Genomic DNA, 26,050 nt, shown 5'->3' on the forward strand with positions numbered 1-26,050 from the left:
TTGGTTACACATTATTTCATTACTTTATCTGTTCCTAGTGTAGCTTCTGAAGTCCAGTATTTGTGATAATTCATATTATTCATTGGTTTTTCTTTCATTTTTATTACATATAATGAGAAACTTATTTTTCACACTCCTCAGTGTTCTTCCAAAATTATACAAATGAGTGTCCAATATCTTTTTATGGAAATTAAATACATCCAGCTTTTATACATTTGTGGCCTCTGATATTAACATTTTAAAAATGTGAAAACTAAATGAGGCAAAGCATTGGCTCCTCAAGAAGAGTTTTATTTTCACCTTGCTCATGCCTACACCACTGACAACTCATATCTTCTAAAAGTATAAATTATATTTCACATAAAAAAAATTACTGCCTAGTAAGTAGTGAAAACCAATCAAAGTACAGTTGAAGCAGTACAGCATTAAATTGTCAAGCTTTTATGTTGTTTTGTTAAAAGCCTTAAAATCATCTGTGATGTTTTGGAATTGACAATGTCACTTTAGCACCCACTTTTTTTCTTTTAACATCTTTATTGGAGTATAATTGTTTTACAATGGTGTGTTAGTTTCTGCTGTATAACAAAGTGAACCAGCTATACATATACATATATCCCCATATCTCCTCCCTCTTGTGTCTCCCTCCCACCCTCCCTATCCCACTCCTTTAGGTGGACATGAAGCACCGAGCTGATCTCCCTGTGATATGCATCTGTTTCCCACTAGCTATCTATTTTACATTTGATAGTGTATATTGTCCATCCCACTCTCTCACTTCGTCCCAGCTTACCCTTCCCCATCCCTGTGTCCTCAAGTCCATTCTCGACATCTGCGTCTTTATTCCTGTCCTGCCCCTAAGTTCTTCAGAACGATTTTTTTTCTTTTAGATTCCATATATATGTGTTAGCATATGGTATTTGTTTTTCTCTTTCTGACTTAATTCACTCTATATGACGGTCTCTAGGTCCATCCACCTCACTACAAATAACTCAATTTCGTTTCTTTTTATGGCTGAGTAATATTCCATTGCATATATGTGCCACATCTTCTTTATCCATTCATCTGTCGATGGACACTTAGGTTGCTTCCATGTCCTGGCTATTGTAAATAGTGGCAGTGAACATTGTGGTACATGTCTCTTTTTGAATTATGGTTTTCACAGGGTATATGCCCAGTAGTGGGGTTGCTGGGGCGTATGGTAGTTCTCCTTTTAGTTTTCTGAGAAACCTCCACACTGTTCTCCATAGTGGCTCTATCAATCTACATTCCTATCAACAGTGCAAGAGGGTTCCCTTTTCTCCACACCGTCTCCAGCATTTATTGTTTGTAGATTTTTTGATGATGGCCATTCTGACAGGTGTGAGGTGATACCTCATTGTATTTTTGATTTGCATTTCTCCAATGACTAGTGATGTTGAGCATCCTTTCATGTGTTTGTTGGCAATCTTCTTTGGAGAAATGTCTATTTAGGTCTTCTGCCCATTTTTGGATTGGGCTGTTTGTTTTTTTGATATTGAGCTGCATGAGCTGCTTGTATATTTTGGAGATTAACCCTTTGTCAGTTGCTTTGTTTGCAAATATTTTCTCCCATTCTGAGGGTTGTCTTTTTGTCTTTTTTATGGTTTCCCTTGCTGTGCAAAAGCTTTTATTTCATTAGGTCCCATTTGTTTATTTTTGTTTTTATTTCCATTCCTCTAGGAGGTGGATCAAAAAGGATCTTGCTGTGATTTATGTCATAGAATTTTCTGCCTAGGTTTTCCTCTAAGAGTTTTATAGTGTCTGGCCTTACATTTAGGTCTTTAATCCATTTTGAGTTTATTTTTGTGTATGGTGTTAGGGAGTGTTCTAATTTCATTCTTTTACTTGTTGCTGTCCAGTTTTCCCAGCACCATTTATTGAAGAGGCCGTCTTTTCTCCAATGTTATTCTTGCCTCCTTTATTAAGTGACCATATGTGTGTGGGTTTATCTCTGGGCTTTCTGTCCTGTTCCATTGATCTGTATTTCTGTTTTTGTGCCAGTACAATACTGTCTTGATTACTGTAGCTTTGTAGTATAGTTTGAAGTTGGGGAGCCTGATTAATACAGCTCCATTTTTATTTCTCAAGATTGCTTTGCCTATTCAGGGTCTTTTATGTTTCTATACAAATTGTGAAATTTTTTGTTCTAGTTCTGTGAAAAATGTAATTGGTAGTTTGATAGGGATTGCATTGAATCTGTAGATTGCTTTGGGTAGTATGGTCATTTTCACAATGATGATTCTTCCAATCCAAGAACATGGTATATCTCTCCATCTGTTTGTATCATCTTTAATTTCTTTCATCGGTGTCTTATAGTTTTCTGCATACAGGTCTTTTGTCTCCTTAGGTAGGTTTATTCCTAAGTATTTTATTCTTTTTGTTGCAATGGTAAATGGAAGTGTTTCCTTAATTTCTCCTTCAGATTTTTCATCATTAGTAGCACCCTCTTTTAAAGATCATTTTGAAAGCATGAGTTTTTGTCAGGTGTGATTTATTTAACACAATAAACTTTAGACTATTGAGTTGAACAAATAACTGTCTGGATGCCTGCCAAGCATTTAGAGTGAATGACTGAATGTAATGAGACTGGATCACTCAGATGAATGAATAATCAAAAGCTGTGGGATGAAATTAACATTATTCAAAAGATATATCTCTTCCTTCTTTCCTTAGTGAATACTGAGCAATGGGGAGAGTGAAAAGCATCTTGGGAAGTACTGTCCTCTCATTCCAAAATACAGCAGCAAATATACCATATATTTGCATAATGCATTCCAGCTCACATGTGTTATTTTATATCCCATTAGAAATACTTCAAAGTAGTTATAATTGGAACACTGCAGATGAGAAAACTAAGAATCCAGCTAGTTAAGTGATTTGCTCAGGTTGCATAGACAGTGAAGGATAGGGCTAGAATATGAACCTAAGTTCTATGTCCAGATGAGCCAAAAGGGGTTAGAGGAAAAGCAAAGATGTGAAATCAGCCACATCCAGTTTGATCCTGATTCTGCCACTAACTAGCTTCCCTTGGATAAGGTACTTAGTGTTTCTGACTTCAATTCCCTCACTTGTAAGTTCTGAATAACAGTATCTACTTTCCTGGACCACCTGGGACATGACACAAGATAGAATTTTAGAGTAGTCACTGCTTTTGGAAGTCAACTGCCTATTTTCTAGTTCTACTTCCAATATTTAGTAAGTGTCTGATCCTGGGAAAATTCTGTAACCTCTTTGTGTCTTATTTTCATTGTCTGCAAAATAATATCTCTTTGATAGGGTTGTTGGAATGATTAGAAGACCTAATGGATGGAGAGTTGTGACCATGAGGGCTGGCACACAGTAAAGCTCTCTTTATTATTAATGTGAGAGTCATTTGGGAGATCGGAACACCTTTTGCCTCCACAACTGGAAAATGTGGCTCTAGTTCCTTAACTTCATGGCCTGCGGAAGTCCAAATTTCCCAGTCTTCCTTATAAGAGTTTGACTAATCTCTGAAGTTTCTCATGCCCTCAAGTTTCCTTAGTCATCCTTCTGTTTCTTTTGCATTAGTAGCCATACAGATCAAGGATGGCACTCTGCTTTTTTTCTTCTGAGTTTCAAAATTACAGTCGCACAAATCTTGTTGATAATCTTGTGGGTTAAGAAAAAGAATCATACTGCACATCACAAAGTTTCTTTCCTGCATCTTCTCCCCCTTCTCTTCTCCTTGCTCTAGGCTTTCTAAATTACTCCTCAAACATCAAATTCTTCCCCCCCTTTTATGTAATGCTGTAGAACAGGTGTGCTCATCTCAGAGGTACCCTCATTCCTGCTTCCCCAAACCCACCAACTTATCCATGAAAATAAAGGGCCATCCAGCTTTGTTACTGGCCCTGAAAAGTGAACCAACTGCTAGTTCTCATGACTGGCATAAAAAAACCCACAAAGACATTCTTCTCCTGTGCAAAATAGATATTTTGGATAAATTAAAGATAAAATGTTTAATTTGGCAGTGGCTAAATGGGGATTGTGAAGGAGTTCACCCAAACACTAGATATGGAAGTAAGAAAACGAGATGGGGAAATAGTTTCATTGTGTCGGTTTCAGGGACAGGCCTGGTGAGGGGTGGTGAAAAGTATTTCACTCTGGATTTGCGGTAGTCTCTGATGTTTCCCCCATGCATGTGAGGGTTGGTAGGAGTCCCTCAATTTCATTTTGTACTAGGCCTGGCAGATTGCGTAGCCAGTCCTGAATATAGGTATACTATACTTGGGCTTTATTTTTGTTGAGTAGTTTTCATAACAAAATATTAAAGCAAAAATACTTCTTAATTCTTAGGAATTGGTTTTATGTGATGTGAGTGGATTACAGGAAGAAGCCATGGTTATTGTCTGGAACTTAGCCTTTCCTTGTTATTAGGACAAAAGTGCCTTAATTATTAACATTTGCTTTAGCTAGATTCCTGGAGATATTTGGCCAGGAACTTTATTTTTTTTTCTTTTCTAACCACCTCATTGAGTTTACAAGATAGTAAACTTGTAAACATCACAATTTTGACTGCCACTAAGAAGCCAAAAGGGTATTTGCTTGCTGTATGTGGCACAGGAGAATGGGATTTAAGACATAATGCCTGACCCAGAGGAGATTACAAAATATGTGTTACAGTTTTTAGGCAGCAGATGGGCAACTGGAGTTTATCGTATTATGAAAACATATTGCACTTTTTGTAAAAAAAAAAAAAAATCCAATAATTGGAATAAAATTCCTTATAATTTGGGGTTGATTGTTATGATATATACTTTGGTTTTGAACTAATAAATTAAACAGTTCTGAAATTGTTTAGTTTAATTGCCTACCTTTTAGGAAAACAAGCTTGTACAGCATGGGCACTTTTCTTCTCTTAATACATCTGGAACTAACTCCCACACTGCAAAAACTGCCCCCACAAGCATTTGTATTTGAGAAGGAAGTTAATGTTAGTTTGAACACTGTTGAGCACTGCCCAAATAGCAAATGTGTTTATAGTTGGAGTAGAGAATTCAATAAAAACAAACAATGGGGATAATCTGTACAGTGTTGTCTATTTAAAAAATATGCTTCTGGTGTGATTGTTTTTTTTTGAGAAAATAATTATTCATATAACAAGCAACAGCTGCTTAAAAATAAACATGGAATTTTAAAGTTATTAATTGAAATACAATTGCCATCAACATTGTATTTTAGAGATTTTATAAACAACACTGAATTAGCGAGTGAGATGTCACTGATGCTATTACAAGTATAATGTTACTCAAGGGAACACAGAGATTCCTTTCTTTTTTTTTTTTTCCCTTGAGCATGAGAGTCTCCCTGAAGAGCTGAGGGTCTATATATACATCTCATCATAGGCAACCAAAATGAATCTTCTACTATTCTTCATGAGCTCAGAGTTAGCAGAATATCAGTACTTGAGAAAGATAACTGCTACTATAAGTGTATACTGTGTTAACCATGTCTTTTGTTTCTGTATTTTGATGCTTCGATATCTTGGAGCCTTGCTGACCCTGAAGGGACTGTCCCTCTCAGGGTTAGCTAATTCCTAGATATAGCAAGCAACTCACCTGTGAGTGTGTCTTTTATATGCAAACCAACTAATCTAGAGCCCACACCCCAACCACCTCCTTTATTGGGCTCTCATACTCTGCCACCATCCATCTGCCCCAATCAGATCAGGGCCAGGTACCAGACAACTAAGGACAGCCCCTGGGCCCCAGACCCACTGAAATTATTCGAACTAGCCAATCTTAAGCCTGTGTACCCTGCCTCGCCCATTCCTTCCTACAGTAACCATAATACTCTTGCCCACGTTCTTCCTTTGCTCCCTCTGCCTCCTGATCAATCCTGGTGCTTCTCCATGTGGCCCTGCATGGCATGCTATGCCTTGTATTTCTAGGTATCTGTGAATATAAAAAAAATTCTTCCTTTATGAAGTCATTTCTATGGCTGTGTGTCTTACCATACCTGGTTAAACAAATCCCAATTACCCTTAAAACATATACCTCTTGGGCTTCCCTGGTGGCGCAGTGGTTGGGAGTCCGCCTGCCGATGCAGCGGACACGGGTTCGTGCCCCGGTCCGGGAAGATCTCATATGCTGCAGAGTGGCTGGGCCCATGAGCCATGGCCGCTGAGCCTGCGTGTCCGGAGCCTGTGATCTGCAATGGGAGAGGCCACAACAGTGAGAGGCCCACGTACCACAAAAAAAACAAACAAAATAACCCCATATACCTCTTCGTAGTTAATGAAGTGCTTTCATATGTATTTGTCTCATTGGTCACAATTTTATGAAATAGATATTATTCTCATTTGACAGATCAAACAACTGAGGCTTAGTGATGTAGAGCCACTTTGGACTCAGCTCTACTATGCTGTAGGAGAAGATATATAGATTTGGGAGGTAGAAAAGACAATAATGCATATCTAAGTTTTTATTGATTCATCTGTAAAGTGAGGCCAATAGTATCTACCTTGGAGATGTAACAAAGATTAGGAATAATGCTCCCAGAGTTCTAGTTTCCTTTTAATTCTGCCACTACCACCTCTTTCAAGGTCTGTTCCATCTTTACCAGTTTGTCTCTTACCTTTTACCCTCTAACAGATAGCAATTTTATTACATCAGTCTCTTGTTTAAAGGCCTGTAGATTTGAGACTTCTCTATCTAGGTAAGATGGGTTAGTTTTAGATAAACTAACAATCTTTTCAAAAATAAATAGAAAATCCACATAAAATACACACAACCTGAATTTAAAGGCATCAATGAGCTTCTAAAGAAATCAGGCTAAAGAGTCTAAGATGCCAGAGAGGGGTTAACTGTGGAGAGGTGAGCAAACAATCTATAACCAGCATTCCCAGAATTTGCTGGTTCTGAACATAGGCAAGAGGCTGAGAACAGATAAGCTTTGCCCAGGCAGAGGGCCACTCTGGAAGACAGAGACATCATACCATTTGGCAAGCTAAAATGACTGAAGAGACAAAAATAGAATCGAGAGTTTTCAAACACACACCAGTTTTGTTCCCAAGACATTTGCCAAATTCTACAGCTACTCTGTTCAGAAGACTACAAATTAAATCTGAAAACACCTGAAATGAAATCAGAATTTTTCAGTTTTGGAACAGAGAAGTTAGATTTCAGGACCTGCCAAGAGTTTCGGGGCCTGGTAAACAAATCATGTTCTCAGCTGAAAGTTCTGGGGCACTAGACCTTATGAATAACAGCAAGCCACAAATATTTGTTTATTACCTAAAAGCAACCCAGCCTTAATTTAGCTCAATCCCTGAATGGAATAAGAGGATTCATCCTCACTCTGTCCAGCAAAGGAAAGGATTAACCCTGATGGGAAAATGAAAAATCATCCAGAGCTTTTACATTTGTTACAAACAATGTCTAGCATTCAATCAAGCTACTGGGCCTGTCAAGTAATAGGATTATACAACCAAAACCCAAGACAAACCAAATAACAGCAACAATAACAAAAATGCAGAGAATATAAACAATCTCACAGGTGAACTAAATATTAGAATTATCACACAATGACTTTAGAATAATTATGATTAGTGTGTTCAAGAAAATAGAGCAGGGGACTTCCCTGGTGGTCCAGTGGTAAAGAATCTACCTTACAATGCAGGGGACGCGGGTTCGATCCCTGGTTAGGGAACTAAAATCCCACATGCTGCAGGGCAACTAAGCCCGCATTCCACAACTATTGAGCTTGTGCGCCCCAGCTAGAGCCTGCGTGCTGCAAACAACAGAGCCCACATGCTCTGGAACCCACGAGCCACAGCCACAGAGCCCACATGCCCTGGAGACTGCGTGCCACAACTAGAGAAGAGAAAACCTGCACGCCACAATGGAAGATCCCGCATGCCTCAGTGAAGATCCCGGGTGCCACAACTAAGACCCAAAGCAGCCAAAAAAAAAAAAAAGGAAATAGAGCAGAAGATGAATAATTATACTGGAGAATTGGAATCTATACAAAATAATCAAAGGGAAGTTATTAAATTGAAAAATGCAGTATCCACAATTAAGAACTTAATAAATAGATTTAACAGATTAAACAGCAGGAGGCAGGACTAGTGAACTAAAATATAGGTCAAGACAGGAGATTTCAACTGAAGCACAGAGAAAAAATAAGGAAAAATAAAACGGATGTCAAATACCTGTGATGCAGAGTGTAAAGTCCATTATACATGTAATTAGAGTCCCAGAAGGAAAGGAGAAAGATTTTGGCAGAAGCAGAGGTAATGATCAATAATTTCCCAAAAATGACTAAAGACTTCAACGGACATTTTAAAAAGCCTGCAAATATCAAGAAAGATAAATATTAAAAAAACCTACATTACCTTAAAAGCATCAACAAGAAGGTATTGATAAGTTCCCAACAGGAACAACAGCAATTAAAAGGCAATGGAAGGGCTTCCCTGGTGGCGCAGCGGTTGAGAGTCTGCCTGCTAATGCAGGGGACACGGGTTCGGGCCCTGGTTTGGGAGGATCCCACGTGCCGCAGAGCGACTAGGCCCATGAGCCACAACTACTGAGCCTGCGCGTCTGGAGCCTGTGCTCCGCAACGAGAGAGGTCGCGATAGTGAGAGGCCTGGGCACTGCGATGAAGAGTGGCCCCCGCTTGCCACAACTAGAGAAAGCCCTTGCACAGAAACGAAGACCCGACACAGCAAAAATAAATTAATTAATTAATAAACTCCTACCCCCAACATCTTCTTTAAAAAAGAAAAAGGCAATGGAATATTGTTTTGAAAGAAAAAGTTACCAATATAGAATTCAAAACCTAATAAAATTTTATTCTAAAATGAAGGAGAAATAAACAGCATATGACCCCCATTGACTATGGAATATGACTCAAATTCCTCAGTCTGACCTTTAGGAAACTCCAGGTGTAGTCCTGTGATAATTCTCAGAACTTTATTTTTCATTATGGCTAAATCTATGTCTAACCTCCCCCTGGATATACCAGACTTGATCTCATTCCAAATATCTGCTTATGACCTCTGTCCTGTCTGCAATTCCTTTACCTTTACTCCAACTTTATTTCATATTCATTGATTTATTCAGTAAGAATTTTTTTAAAACAATTTAAATTTATTTACTTAATCTTCACAGCAGGACTATGAAATGGTTACAATTATTACTGCCTTTTTACAGATGTGAAAACTGAGGCCCAGAGAGTTTAAGACCGATTACACCATAGCTAGTCAGTGGCAGAGCAAGGATTTGGACCCACAACTCATGCTCTTAATCGCTAGGTGCAATAACATCACATCAGCCTTCCGTCCACACCCCAATGTCAGGCAGTGACCTTTACTGCAACTTTTAAAGTACAACTTGTCTTTACCATAAAGCTCAGCTCTTACTTTCATTTCAAAGCCTTCCCAGGCCTTTATGAAAGTCCTGTACTCTCCAAACCAGTCATTTGATTTTTTAAAAAAATATGATTCTGCCTTTTATTTATTTGGCTGTGTCGGGTCTTAGTTGTGGCACTCGGGCTTCTTTCTCTAGTTGTGGCATGTGGACTCCAGAGTGCAGAGGCTCAGTAGTTGCAGCATGCGGGCTCTCTAGTTGTGGTGCTTGGGCTCCAGAGCATGCGGGCTCTAGAGCGCCGGGCTTAGTTGCCCCACGGCATGTGGGATCTTAGTTCCCCAACCAGGGATTGACCCCATGTTCCCTTCATTGGAAGGCGTATTCTTAACCATGGGACCACCAGAGAAGTCCCCATTCATTTGATTTCGATACAGACTGCCTTGCTTCCCCTTTTATTAGTTTTGTAAGTACCATATTTTGTCAGATTGAAGACAACATTGATTTCTAGGACACAGCATTATTTTATATGTCAGGAAGATAGAAAGAAGGAAACATTGCCAATTAAACTGTGCATACTACAATTCCTTAACAATAATCAGAGTAGCATCCTTTTGTGTTGAAATTTCTCGTGTCTATTTTAAGGATTTGGCAGTCTCCTGCTCTCACTTGCACTGCCTAGTATATAATCGGGATTATATATACACATAACAAAATGTAACACATCTTCACCTTTTTTGGAGTATCTTTTCTCAGGTGCCACAACATATCTGGTTTTAGCTTTATAATAAAATATGCAATATAAAAAAATATGGAATTCTTCCAAAAACAACTACTTGCTTCATTTGTGTAAAATGTATGCCCAGTCTCAGTGAATTTTTCTGCAGACACAGATTTTTCAGTTCAGTGCTATAACACTGGGTACTATTTAAAGTTATTCCAAATGTAATTAAACTCATTATATGTGGCACTAACCCTGCACATAATTCAGCTGAAGTGATGACTGTGAATAACTAAGACCAGGTCTTGAGCATGTTTGGCCAATGATAGCTACATCCTGAGTTTAGCCTGGTCAACAGCAGGTGTATGACATATCTCAATTTGAAATGTTAACATAGGAAAAGATGTAATCTTAGAATTGACAAAATATATTCCTGTCTCCTAAAGTGGATCCTAGGGTCCCAGAGGGCCTGAAGTATTCCTTCCATGCTGTTTGGTACAACAGCATAGTTTCTAAAACAATACTGTGCTTGTAGAAGACATGAATATAAATACAGTGGGGAATAAAACTTAATAAATGTAGGGAACAAAAGTTGTAGAATTAAAGTGAAAAAGGAATCATGCATCATTTTAGCAGCCAATGTTTCCCTTTATCAACGTTAGCCAAGATTTATTTTTAAGCTTGTCACATGCAATATTCTTTGTTCTTCTAAGGGAGGGGTCAGTGAATATTCATGAGGGGTCCATGTGTACCCAATATACAGTATTCTAGAACATAGTATGTTCAGTTTATCTGGGCAAAGTTGGCACTCTACTGAGTTTCTCCTGCCAACAAATAAACCTTCCTTTAATTGGATAGTCATTAATTCCAATAGATTTTTGTCTAAAATAACAGTATTTGCAAATTTCTCTAGCAAAGCTATTGCAGAAATCTCAGAGAATTTTTTTTTTTTTTTTTTTTTTTTTTTGCGGTACGCGGGCCTCTCACTGTTGTGGCCTCTCCTGTTGTGGAGCACAGGTTCTGGACGCGCAGGCCCAGCGGCCATGGCTCATGGGCCCAGCCGCTCTGCGGCATGTGGGATCTTCCCGGACTGGGGCACGAACCCATGTCCCCTGCATCGGCAGGCGGACTCTCTACCACTGTGCCACCAGGGAAGCCCTCAGAGAATTTTGATTGTTACCTCTTTTCATATATTTGTAGCTGTTAAAACTTTTATTTATGGGTCGGAAGCACTGTTGCAGTTACTCTACACAGAATCATATGCCTTGAGTAGATTGTATAAAGCATGCTGAAACACTTGTGGTTGATATGAGCAACCTCAATTTGGATTGGATAATTCAGAGAATATATTAATTTGAACCTTGTCATATAGGTTGAAGTATAGCCCACATGTCTGGGGAATAGGAGAGGGAGAATATTTGGAAAGACAAGTCAGAGTGTATTAAACTTCTGGGCTATGTCTTATTTAATAAACAAATAACTCAAAGGCATTCATTTATTACCAAACATTTAAGTCAAATCATTTTTATCTATTAATCAAAATAGTTTCTTGAACACCAGTGGTCATTAAGAGCATTCCTGCATGTTCTTGAGGTTTTTTTTTTTGGGCCGCCCCATGCAGGATCTTAGTTCCCCAGCCAGGAGTATGATATAATGAGAATCTTTCAGTCTTTGGAATCAGAGACATATCAGCTTCAGTCATGGGGTGACATAGGACAATGTACTGAACTATTCCTGGTTCTGGTTCTTCACAAATAAGCTAATTGTGTAAACATTCCTTGGAACATGGTTGGAATGGAATAAATGTTTATTGAATTAACTTATTATTTAATGAGTAAATTAAATTTTAACTTTCTTAATTTAGATTTTTAACTCCATCTTTTTTTTGAATTAGGATGGTTTTATGTACGTGGGTTGTACTAATAATTCCAGTTCAGACTATCATCTAAATAAAAGGTTGGCAAACTTTTTCTGTAAAGGGCTCAATAGTAAATATTTTAGTCTTTGTGTGTTACATATAGTCCCTGTATAATATTCTTCTGTTTTTTTTTCCATAACCCTTTAAAAATGTAAAAACCATTCCTAGCTGTTGAACTGTACAGAAAGAGGCAAGGCCAAATTTGGCCAGTGACTGCAGTTTGCTAACTCCTGATCTAAACCTTCTGCATTTAATCCATTTTATTTATGTACTTTTAATACAAATTACTAATGTGCTTACAAGATTTAGAAAGATAAAAAGCCCAAGCTTAGATTTCTTGGATAAAATTTAGAGTACTCTCAATTAAAATATTAGAGAAAGTAAACTTTGCTTCAGGGATATTTCAGTCATTTTCAGAAAACTACAAAGAGAATAAGAGTAATTTTTCCTTCTGTCTGTGAAACAAATCAAAGATTTTTGTGAGCCTGTGCACATCTTAGGAAACAAGCAAGTTTGTATTTTGTTTGATTAGAAAATGTGAATTCTTCAAAGGTGCTTCTGTTAGTCTCATAGGTATACACATTGATTAAGATTTCTTATTAACATACAATCATCTCCAAATGTTTCCACTTAATTGCTTTTTATTTCAGTTAAGTACCAATGTTCTTTATTCTCACACGGAGCTTAATTAGCATGGAAGGTCACTGAGAGGTGTTAAGGCACAAACTTGCCCAGAGGAAGTAGTTGATGCCTGGCTGGTTTCTAATTATAGAGCATCCTAGAACTGCAGAGGAAGAGGGAGCTTAGGGGGGAGAATAATGAAGGAACTAAAAATGAGCATGAGCCCTCCCTGTGCACATGAAGAACAAATGATCGACTCCTATCCTTATTTTAAGGTCACAGGTGCATATCGTTATCAGTAGGACATAAAATACAATGTACAGTTGTTTATAGATTATTTAACAACATTCATTGAACACCGACTGTGTACAAACACAGTGGTCATTGCTTGTAAGGGGATATTAAAGTGTTGAGTACAATGCTGTTGAGAAATATGTAGTTAAATATGTAGTGATTAAATATCACAATCACACATGAAAGGTGAGAGTATATTATTCCTTATTATTTATTAAATAAACTTTCATTTGGGAGAGTGGATCAGTTGTCCCTCCACTGTACAGAATTTCCATGTCTGTGGACAAGTGTCATTTGCATTGCTATCAGTTATCTATAATTTACAGAGTTGTAGAATAACTCACAGATAAGGAAATGCCCAAAGCCCCCATAGACTAGATAATTCAGAGGATGTGTTAGATGACGCCTTGTTTTTCATTGAAGACGCCCAGAGATCTTTTGGTCCAATTTAAAGTCTTTCAAAATTTCCCCCTGCACCTCAAACCAATATCTATGGGAAATGCAATGTATGAAACAAGTACAGTATGGCTGCTTTGATGGAAGCAGTGGAAGAGCAGAAAGCTCCTGTCAATTTGCCTCAATCACCCACCAAAAATTCCAAAAATTCCAAAAATTTCCCCTACAATTGCCCTTGAGGCAGCTTCTAGCGCTGTGATGGCTGTATGATATCTCCTTGCTTTCATAGCTAACATTTTGTAATTTCCTGATTCTTCCCTTTGGAGGCAAAAGGCTGAGTTGTCAGAGATGAATGCATTTTGATAGCATTTCACAGGGGTGGTTCATTAGGTCCCCATGAAACCAGGAGCATCCTTCTGGGTCAGGAGCCTAGGATCCCTTCTTTTTTTTTTTTTTATTTTTTTATTTTTATTGGAGTATAGTTGATTTACAATGTTGTGTTAGTTTCAGGTGTACAGCCAAGTGAATCAGTTATACATATACATATAACCACTCGTTTTTAGATTCTTTTCCCATATAGGTCATTACAGAGTACCGAGTAGTGTTCCCTGTGCTATACAGTACTTACTAGTATCTATTTTATATATAGTAGTGTGTATATGTCAATCCCAGTCTCCCAGTGTATCCCTTCCCCTCCCTTATTCCCTGGTAACACTAAGTTTGTTTTCCACATCTGTAACTCTATTTCTGTTTTGTAGATAAGTTCATTTGTACGCTTTTTTTAGATTCCACGTATAAGCAATATCATATGATATTTGCCTTTCTCTGTCTGACTTCACTCAGTATGACAATCTCTAGGTCCATCCATGTTGCTGCAAATGGCATTGTTTTGTCTTTTTTATGGCTGAGTAATATTCCATTGTATATATGTACCATATCTTCTTTATCTATTCCTCTGTTGATGGACATTTAGGTTGCTTCCATATCCTGGCTATTGTAAATAGTGCTGCAGTGAACATTGGGGTGCATGTATCTATTCGAATTATGGTTTCCTCTGGATATATGCCCAGGAGTGGGATTGCTGGATCATATGGTAGCTCTATTTTTAGTCTTTTAAGGAACCGCCATACTGTTCTCCATAGCTCCTCTACCAATTTACATTCCTACCAACGGTGTAGGAGGGTTCCCTTTTCTTTGCACCTCTGGGATTCCTTCTGATGAATCCTCAGAGACACTCTTAGGCTTGTAAGATTGAAATATGCAGAAATTATTACACCCAGTACAAAGTCTTCTCTGAAAGCTGTGTCTGTTAAACCCCAGGATTATTTTTTCAATGAGAACATGGAAGATCTTCCTTCCACTCAAGGGGCCTTTGACCATAAGACATTCATAACATTATTAGATGATTTGTGGATATTCAATGCATAATTCATTAACAGAATTCCCAAGTATGGGCAAAGGAAGGGGCTGATTTGACAGGGTTTAATTAGACTGGAATAATCCATAGTGAGTTATCACTAATTTGTAGGTAACTCTGTGAGATCAAGACTAGGCTTAGTGTTGATATAAACTTAAATTAGCATATGCATTATTTTCTCTACGGTCATCATTATTGGGAATATTTTCTACTGAGAGGTGTATGTAGATAAAGGTTATGAAATTAGTTGGTATTTTCTTTTACCATTTCAGCAGTACGTCAATGTTGTTTTAAATATCCCCAGGCAGAAACTTCCCTGTTGATTGATTTGGGGGTGTGGCAGGGGTTAAACAATTGATAGCCATGACAGGTCTCCTCCAAATTTCCTGCAGCTTGCAGCTCTCTTCAGACCACTTTTCTTTTTCATCAACCAAACCACCTTTCTTCTTTATTGATTTTACCTGTTTTATTACATACTTAAATTTCATAAAATGTTTATGGAGCAAGTAACATAACAATAGTTGACATTTTTTATGAGAAAAGAAAAATCAACTGTGTCAATTCAACAACATATCACTTATTTCCTTCTTTTTTTTCTTATTCTTTTCCTTGTCAGTAAGCCCACCTATTTTGAAGATGCAATCATGGTGTAGATGTAACTCTATTGTGATTTTTTTGTTATAAAATATCATAAACATTTTCCAGGTTGCTATGTAATATTTATCTTTGTTCTTATTTTTATTTACATGAATGATTTTTATTATAGCAGAAACATTGTAAACTTGAAAAAAAAATCCAGCAAAGTACAAAGGAGGAATTAAAAATCATCTGAAATTCCACCAGCTAGAGATAATAATTACTACTTTCACAAAAATTCTTTCATTCATCTTTTTACACATACACACACATATATAATTTACATAAATGAATTCACATATACATGCAGATATACAAACAACTCCTTATTCTCAATAATATGTTCTGGACCTTTTTTTCCCATGTAAATGAATGGAGATATGCATCATCATTTTAGGTGCCTAAAAAATACTGCATTGTAGGTTTTTACCACCAACTTTTAACCATCCTTTTCTTGCTGTACAGATGGAATAGTTCCAGACTTCTGCCAGTCTAAATAAGGCTTCTGCACACTTCTGGGATTACCTCCTTGCCATAAATTTCACGTACTATAATTATTACATCAAATGGAATGCTCTTTTAAACTTTAAAATGTATTTTAAAAACTGTTCTTTTCAAAGTTTTAACATCTTACAGTGCTATCACCAGTGTGACTATCTTTTTCACTGCATCCTGCCCCCATCCTGAATTTTAGTGATTTGTTATTAAATAAATCACTGTGTTATGGGGGAAGCTGGGAATAGTATCTCAGCATTTTACAATTTGCATTTCCCTGATTGCCTGGGAGTTTGAATATCTTTATATCTATTTATATATATATATATATATATATATATATATATATATTTGTTTTCTTTTGTTTATCTTCTTTTATGACTTGGCTATTCATATCCTTTGTCCAAATCTACTGAAGCGAAAGTTTTCTTTTATCCTTTTATTTTTCTTACAAAATATGTAAACTTTCTCATATGTATCAAAAAGTTTCTTCATTTTTACTCATCATGATTTAATTTTTTTATACTAAAACATATTATGGTTTATGGAGGGCTTTTTTTGGGGGGGTTGTTATTTTTGCTGAGTTCATGTATTTTAAATTTACACAAATTTATCGGTGTTTTTCTTTACTGTTTTTAGTGTTTGCGTCACAGGTAGAAAAACCTCCCATTAAATTATAAAAATATTATCTCATTCAGTCTTCTAATAACTCTGGTGTTTTTTATTTTTAATATTCAAATTGAGATATCTAGTACTTGTTTTGGTATACAGAAGAATGTGAAAATCCAAAAATTTTCATTCAATGCCTAGCCATTTTGTCTACCTCCATAGAACACTGGAAAAATAAAGACAGGTGGACAGACAGGTATTATTTGGACTGAAAAGTATAAATAAATTGTAGATGATGTCAGATTTGAATAGAATATGCCAGAGGAAATTGGGGACCAAAATCATTACTCAGATTGTGGGCATAATTTTACTTGGCAATGGGGACTCTATTAGTATATAATATTTATTTATTTATTTATTTTTATATAGCTTCCCTACCAATACATGTTAAATACATGCTGAAGGAGAAGCTAGACAGCAATTTAACAGGGTTATTTTCTAGAGGGTTAGTTCATCAAACAGATGATTGGATTAGGTAACCACTAAGGTATTTTCCAACTCTAAACTTCTAGGATTCTAATTTTTTAACCGGACCAATTTACTTCATAAAGAGGTCAAAAAGATGTTCTGCTGTTTCTGTTCGCATAGAATTCAAGATTATCCAGAATAAAACTCTCTTTCTGCCAACTGTTTTTTTTTTTTACTTAAAAATTAACTACTTTATTGAGGTTTAATTTGCATACAGTAAATGCGCATATTTAAATGTACAATTTTTGTTTGCCTTATGTATACACCTGTGAAACTGTAACCACAATGAAGATGGTAAACATATACATCACCTCAACAGTGTCCTCATGCCCCTTTGTAATCCCCACCCCTGTCCTACCTTCTCCACTCCCCAGGTAGTCTGTTTCTGGCTCTACAGATTATTTGTATTTTCTAGAGTTTTATGTAAGTGGAATCATAGAGTACATACTCTTTTCTTCTATATTGCTATGGCTTTTTCCCTCCAGATTCACCCATATTGCAATATACAACAATAGTTCTTTTTATTGATGAGGCATGTTCAGTTGTATGACTACATCACAATTTGAACATACATTTACCCCTTGATGGACATTTGGGTTGTTCGAGATTTTGGGCGATTACAAATAAGACTGCTATGAACATTCATATACAAGTCTTTTTATAGACAAAGGCTTTCATTTTTCTTGGGTCCATATTTACAAGTGGAATTGCAATGCTGTATGGCAGATGTATGTTGAACTCTTTAAGAAACTTCCAGATTATATGAGAATTCCAGTTGTTCCACGTCTTCAGTACCTGGTTTGATCAGGGCTTTTGATATTAGCCACTGTAGTGGTATGTAATGGTGCCTCCTTATGGTTGTAATTTTCATTTCCCTAATGACCAGTGATACTGAGCATCTTTTCAGGTGTTTATTTGCCACCTATATCTATAGCTTCCTTAGGGGGGGAAGCTGAAATCATTGATTTGAGAACTGTTTTTTCTTTATTGCTTTAAACTTCCTTTAAGTGATTTAATGGCATCTCCCAAATTTCGATATGCTGTATTTTCATTGTTATTCAGTTCAAAATTATTTATTATTATATTAGGTGTGTGTGCTTATGAGTAAAGGAATAGTTCAAGAGACCAAATTTAGAAATCAGAAAATGTTAATGAAATTAATGAAATATAGAGCATGTTTTCTATGGAATACGACTACTTCTGCAATATAGAGAAGTAAGCAACCACAGACAGAAGGATTCGGATTTAAGTGGGTAAAATATAAGTTTATAAGTTTCATAGAGGATTGTGCTACGTGAAGCATGAATTCCATCTTCATTCAAAATATATGAACTGTGAGGCTGATAAGAAAGGATTGGCCTTGTGGGTAGGACTCTAAGGAATTGGAAATGTTAACAGACAATAAGTTAGTAGAATGCCTAGGGCAATTACAATTAACTAGAAAACAGGGCATAGATAGGCTTCATTGAGGATGGGACCAAGGGATTATAAAATCATAAAGGCACACTGTGTTAGTGGACCCAGCTGCTAGATGGCTCTATCAGGGGCAAGTCTTCTGAGAAAAATAGAGAAAGTGCCTCCATCTCAGAGTCGAAGACTCTGGTTAGCACTGCAGGGAGACAGGAGTGAACACAGGTAATTAGAAATGAGACCTTTTGTTCACACTAAATTTTCATTTATTCTCACATCCATTCTCTTTTGTTGGTCTGTCTGCCTATTCCTGCACTCTCTCAATTGTTGTAGCTTGTATACTATCGTATCAGAAGTTTGCTCTTTATCTTTCTTTTTCAGAATGTTCCTAATTATTATATCTGCATGTATGAATCAGTTTATCAAGTATTCCATCCTCTTTAAAAAAATCTGTTACTACCATTTGCCAACCTAAGTTTTAGTCACAAATGGGTAGATTAAACTATGGTCGCAAACCACCTCCAAAGCTCAGCGGGTTAACACAACAAAAGTTTACCTCTTACTCAGAGTGTATATACCACATGAGTTAGTGTGAGTGGGGCAGGGCAAGGGATTTGCTCTGCAGAGTTTCTCAGGTACTCAGGCCAACAGAAGGGCCAACAATTTATAGCTACACTTTATAGCTATAGAACACGTGGTTTCCTCAGCTCTGCAGTCACCAGAGCAGGGGGAAAGCAGCTGGAGAACTGTGCATGGGTTAAAGAGGTACATGTTTCCTCCTCTCACAACTCATTGTCTAGAATGGCACTTCGACAGAACTTTCCACTATAATGGAAATGTTCTATAATCTGCACTGTCCAATATAGTAGCCATTTGCCATTTGCAGCTCATGAAATGTGAGCACTTGAAATGTGGCTAATATGACTGAGGAATTAAATTTTAAGTTCTGGGAAAATGATTAACTTAATTTTCAGTTAAGCCACATGTGGCTAGTAGCTATGATATGGGGTAGCACAGGTCTAAATGAGTCACCTAGTCCTGCCTAAATGCAGGGGAACTGGGTGTCTGAGGGAGTAAATGAAATATTCTGTGCACACAACTGTCTCTGACTTCTTTCCCCAAACAACCCCCGCCCCCGCAACACACATACACTCCCATTGGGAATTTCATTGTGCTTGCAGCAAAATCATATTTTAATCCTTTCAATATAGAGTATTTCAAGAGCAAGGTAAAACTTTCCATTTATTCTGGCATTCTTTTATTTCTAAGCCATGTTTCTTTCTCTTTTTTTTTTTTTTGGCTAATTTTTATTTATTTATTATTCTTTTTTTCTTTTTTTTTTTTTTGCGATACGCAGGCCTCTCACCGTTGTGGCCTCTCCCATTGCTGAGCACAGGCTCCGGATGCGCAGACTCAGAGGCCATGACTCTCAGGCCCAGCTGCTCCACGGCACATGGGATCTTCCCAGACCGGGGCACGAACCCGTGTCCCCTGCATTGGCAGGTGGACGCTCAACCACTGCGCCACCAGGGAAGCCCACGTTCTTTTTTTATATTCTCTTTCATTATGGCATATCACAGGATATTGAGTATAGTTTCTTGTGCTCTACAGTAGGACCTTGTTGTTTATCCATTCTATATATACTAGTTTGCAACTGCTAACCCAACTTCCACTCCACCCATCCCCCACCCCCCCTTGGCAACCACAAGTCTGTTCTCTATGTCTGTGAGTCTGTTTCTGTTTGGTAGATAAGTTCATTGGTGTCATATTTTAGATTGCATATGTAAGTGATATCATATGTTATTTGTCTTTCTCTGACTTACTTCATTTAGTATGATAATCTCTAGGTCCACCCATATTGCTGCAAATGGCATTATTTCATTCTTTTTTTATGGCTGAGTAATATTCCATTATATATATATGTATCACATCTTCTTTATCCACTCATCTACCAATGCATGTTTGTTTCCTTGTCTTTCTAAGCCATGTTTCTTGATTTTTCTTCATATAAACCCTATATATTTCTTTAAGAGCTGAATTTTGAGCTAGATAGACCAGTGTTGGAATTTTTAGCTCTGCGACTCATCTTAAACTCATGTAACCTCTACTTACCTTATAATAGTTACGTACATTTTTCAAGTATCAGTTCAAGAATCAGTTATCACTATCATTATCATCATCAGTTGTGGTTGCCATCTTAATACCTCTTTCACCCTACCCCAATGAGAATGAGCAGGTTTGGTTGGGATTGCTCCCACCTCCAACTCCAAAGGTGGATAATTCCACCCCATTGCCATAATGACAGGTTCAGGATGGCCACATAATCCAGGCCAAAGCCAATTAATACATGGAATGCCCTTAGTCATAATGACTTGTTGATAGGTTTATGACCTAAGGTGAGTGAATTAAAAAGAAGCCCAGGACTTTTGTTTAGTGGTTGGAGGAAAGATGATCTTTCCTATAGGACATAAAAGAAAACAGAAGACCAGCAGATAGAAACAAGATATTTGTTAACACTGTGTCACAATATTGAACATCCTCTGAAGCCTGCTTTACCTCTGGACATTTTGGATAAATGAGTCAACAAATTCATTTTATTGTTTAAAGTTTTTTTTTTTTCTTTCACCTACTATCAAATAAATTCTGATTGAAATAATGATCATTCCTCTCATAATTCCTTAAATATACTAACTGGGTATTCAATACATTGGGAAGTTATATATAATGATTCTATAATCTCTTTGTAATTGGTCATCTTATTAAATTCTTACTGCTTGTATTACATTTTTGGATGCTTCTTTTGGAGTTTTCTAGGCATACAGTAATGTAATTGGAAAATAACACAATACTTGTGTTCTCGTTTCCAAAATTAAATATTTTCTTTTTCTTAACTGATTGCATTGGCTAGCAGTTCCAGAAAAATGTGAAATAACAAATGGTAGTAAACATTATTGCCTTATTTTTGCTTTCATTTAGCTTTTTTTGAGGTGTATCAGCTTAAATATTCTTATCTTCCTATTTTGTTAGAATTTATAATAGCAAGGCCAGCAAAAATATAATTTCTTCAAAGATGGCTAATCAGAAGATAATAACAAAGAAACAAAACTTCCTACAGCTGAAAGACAGCAGAGTGAGATATAAAGAGAACTGAAAAGAGGGGAAGAAATAGAGAAAATAGTTGCATTGCAAAACTTCTTAAAAATGAGTTAGAAGCAATAAAGGATTATTAAAAGATAATCTGAGACATACTGAAAATTTTACGAGTTCATTTGAGCATTTATCAATGTGAATTGGGCAGTGCTAAACTGGAAATGGTTAGGAGCACTCTACTGACAGGAGATCCAGGAGAGACTTTCATAGAGAAAAGGCGAAGCAAAGCAAGGAAATTATTGATTAGCCATTGTTTAAAGCCTGTTTGTGATTAGTTGTCCTTAGGTTTCAATTTTGTAACTTTGAGGCCTTTACAAACCTAGATTTTGGTTTGCTTATGTAGGCTGCCATGGCATTAAAGCCATCTCCATCTAATGACCTCCTTATTTTAAATTAAATTAAAATTAATTTAACAGGATCTACATGGCAGAAATGTAAATCAGCACAGTGGGAACATGCTTAAGAAAATCTGAAAGAAAAGCAGGAAGAAGACAAAGAAATGTAAGAAATTTCAGAGGAAATTATAGATTATAACAAACAAAATGCAGAAATCTAACATATGTATATTTGATATGTCTGAAAAACAAAATAAGGACCAATTATGGACCAAAAATAATCTCAAAAATATAAGGGAAAAAGTGTTGCTTTGGTGATGTGAGAATGACTCTTCAGATAAAAATGCTTACAAGACATAAGAAATAAGGATAATCTAATTATGCAAAAAAATAAAACCTGTGGAATGGGATGTTGAAGTTTTATTGAAAAGAAAAAATATTCTGTCATTCTGATTGGCTTTGTTCCACTGCTCCTGAATTGGTTGGCAATTTTGGTAAAATTTGAGTTGAAATGAGGCCCCAAAGCTTTTGAGCTTTTCATTTTGTCCTTGAGCTTTTCAGTCACCTCTGTTATGCAGCTGCAAATTACATTCTTTTCCAGACTCCGCCCTTCAGCTAAAAACTCAATTGCCAGGAATAAAACAGGGCACAGGGTGTCTGCTGTGGGTTTTTTCTCCTTCCCTGTCTTAACTGCCAATTGAGGCAGGGGCTGGTGAAAACTCCAAGTTGGCTTTTCTCCATTTGCTATGCAGCCTCTATGCAGCAAGAGGTTCTGCCCCCATCCCACCCCCAACTGAATCTCTGCCCTGGGGTTTGAAGGCAAGCAGGTAAATGTGAAACACATAAGGGACTTCCTTCCTCAATTTGTGCCGCGCTCCACTGCACTGTGTAATGAAGCGAGAAAGGTCTGTGATGGTTCTGGAGTTCCTTCACCATTTGGTCCAATTTGTATTGTAAGAAGTCAGTATTCTCTAAAGCTGTGCAGGAGGATGGGGTCATTATGAGTTTCTGCATGAGTAAAGTTTTTTCTGCCTTTTCTCTCAGTCCCATTCTCTTACTTGTTGTCCTATAGGACATGAGAGGATATTTTATAACTATGTATTTGTATTTATAAAATTCTCCTTTTGTTTTACTGCTTAATCCTATCATAAATCACATCTTTTTATTTTTTTCCCCTTGGTCTAGTACTTAATCAGGACCCTCTACAGAATCCTCAGTGTGCTTTTCCCTCTGATATACCTCTTGCTGTGTTTCTATAGGCTTATAAGTATGTTCTATATAGTGAATGGTGAATATTGTAATGCTCTGTGTTCCCATTTGATTTGGAGATGATATATAACATTTCAAAGCATACTTGAACAGCTCTAGCACAGTGCATCAGTCAGGGTCATGGCATGAAAGTAGAGTCTATACCAGGTAATTTATTAGATGGACTTTAATACGGGGAACTTGTAACAAAAGTCTTAGAATTGATGACAGAGCCAACAGGATGGATTAGCAACTGCAGGGAATTGCTCTCACTGCTAGAGATGGGAAGACAAAGATGGAGGCAGAGGTGTTATTAGAATCCGGGAGCCTGGAAAAGCTTACCTATGGAGAGCTGGAAACACAATGATCACAGCTCAGGAGAAGCAGGGAGCATGGAGGAGACACAGTCACCTCTGGATACACTGTCCAAAGCAGAGAGAAAAAGAGAGAAATACCCTGGCATTTTCTTCTCCTGCCATTGCCTCCCATTGGCTGGACCCAACTGAAAATGTGATTTTGAGGTATCAGCCCCCTAAAGTTCAGACCAGAGCAGGGAAAGGCAGAGAATGGATCTGAGGACAAAGAGGCAAATGTGACACATATAAAGGACTTTGTGCAAACACAAAAGGTTCACCAAAAATTTGAGGAAAGTTAAAAATGAAAGAGCCAGTCTTGCTTGGATCAAGGAACTTGAGTGCTGTGCCATGGTGGCTATAGGGAAATCGAAGAAGATGCTTCTTTCATGAAGCAACTCCACCTTCTCTTTGAAACTTGAAATCTCTTTCACAGGAAATGAAACTTAAATTCCTCAGATACCAAGCAAAGTATCACATACTCCTGGAGAGAGAACTCCTCTATCTTTTCCATTCTTTCTGTTTTTTCTCCCTAGAAAAATTGGTGCCTATTATTCAATGAACACTGTTCTAGGCTCCAAAGATAGAAACTTGAATTAGGCAAAATTACCACCCACAGGTAACACACAGCTTAACAGTACCTATATGTCAATAGTCACTCTTATATATTTTTTCAGCTAAAATATACTTCTGTGAACAATGTGCTGTGAGACCAAAGAGGAAGGGATAACGGATGCAGGGGCATTTTCACTGAGTCTTAAAGAGCAAATAGGAGTTAATCAGTTAAAGAAGGGAAAAGAAGAGGATGTATATAGACTGAGGTATCATCAGAGAATGGTGAGGAATTCAGGAGCCTAACACGTATAAAGGAGAGAACAAAATCTAAACCTCATTAATGCTGCACTGGCCCTTCCATGACCTATTCCACACAGCCACACACACACACATATCCTCATGGTAGGCATTACGTTTCAGTTCCAGTACATTCGCCAAATGAACCTACACACACCTCAGAATCCTTCTCGACACGGGGCCGCTGACATCTGTTTCTAACTGACCAGTCAATGTGCTATGAAATAAATCCCTCTGCTCTCCTTACACCAGTTTGTCATTGATGGGCAGCACGTTTCATGTGGTAGAGTATAGGAAGGGAGATTGTAAAGCAGGGAAAGGGACACAGGACAGGAAACCTGACAGCACTGATACCTCACAATTCAATGTGGTGACCTTAGAACAACCCTGTGATCAAAAAAAGATGACGTGTTCCTTGCAGTGGCTGCAACTAATAAACTTCCACTTGGCAGTACACCTTCTTTGATGACCCTTTCAGAGTCCTGTCTGAATCTGTGCGGGCTGGCCTAGGGGAGAGTGTCTTCCTGCCAAGATGGTATGATATTCTGGACCGTTCCATACTGGGGAATATAACTGGGTCGGCATATCTGTAACAAAGCAGGGTGAATAAAAAATTCTGGGTTTTCTCCAACCGCCTCTTCTCTGGCCCCATTGTTGTCCCATTTTCTTCTAGACCTCCTAAAATGTGGATATATGCCGATAAAGCAAATCAGGGTAGCACTTTTGCACAGTGAAGAGAACAGGCTGACTTTTAAGGTAAATTTTCTTAATTCTAAGCTGGTTTTACCCTGGGATGTTAGGGTATAGAAACTTTAGGCTGTGGCATAGCTTGAAGTTTATAAGACTTTTGTTCCTATGTATAGTCCTGCATCAAGAAATGAGCATCTTGGCACTGATAATAATAAACAGATATAATGAATGGAGCACCTTAAGGTACACTATTAGTACCATTTATCGAAAGCTTTCATGCATTATATTTTTTATATTAACTGAAAATCAGCTGAAAAATTCTTGTACATATTATAAGAAAAATGATTTATTGACACTCCATGCATTTCCCGCTGATTTCCAAAGGCCTCTAATGTTGAACAAAGATGCCTAAAGAGCATTAATGAGAGAACGAAAATTCCAAATGTACATTCATAACCATTTCATGAATGAACCATTTCTTCCTATCGTGTTAGCACATAGAATTTCCCCAGGTGTCCTAGAGGTTGACATTTGTGTGAACTGTTTTTTTTCCCACATGAGGGCATCAGAGCTCTAAGCAGCTTTAGAATTCACCCTCTCCTAAGTTTGACTTTGAGAGCTCTATTTTGAGAAAATGAAAACACTTTATGAGCCTCATACATCTTTGGCTATATAAAATTAACGTTTGGTTTATCTTCCTGGAACAGTCATTCTTTTCTATGATTCATTTAGCAGTGTAATTGTACCTTCTCACATGGGGGGAGAAAAGATGACACACCTGTGACATGGCCACTCCCCGTGCCAATTTATACCTTCACATTTAACCAGGGTCCATGAGTTTCTGTTATATTAAAATGACTTGTAGAATTTAGGTGAGCAGTGACACTATATGCAATGAAAATTAATCCATTTAAAAACCCTATGTGTATGTGTGTTCATATTCCACAGATTTATTTTCACAGCCTAGGATACTGCCATCACACATAACCCTTGGTTAATTCTAAACTTCACACTTTTAGCTGAGAGTAGGTCC

Source organism: Phocoena sinus, chromosome 6, assembly GCF_008692025.1.
Source record: "Phocoena sinus isolate mPhoSin1 chromosome 6, mPhoSin1.pri, whole genome shotgun sequence".
Classification (NCBI taxonomy): domain Eukaryota; kingdom Metazoa; phylum Chordata; class Mammalia; order Artiodactyla; family Phocoenidae; genus Phocoena; species Phocoena sinus.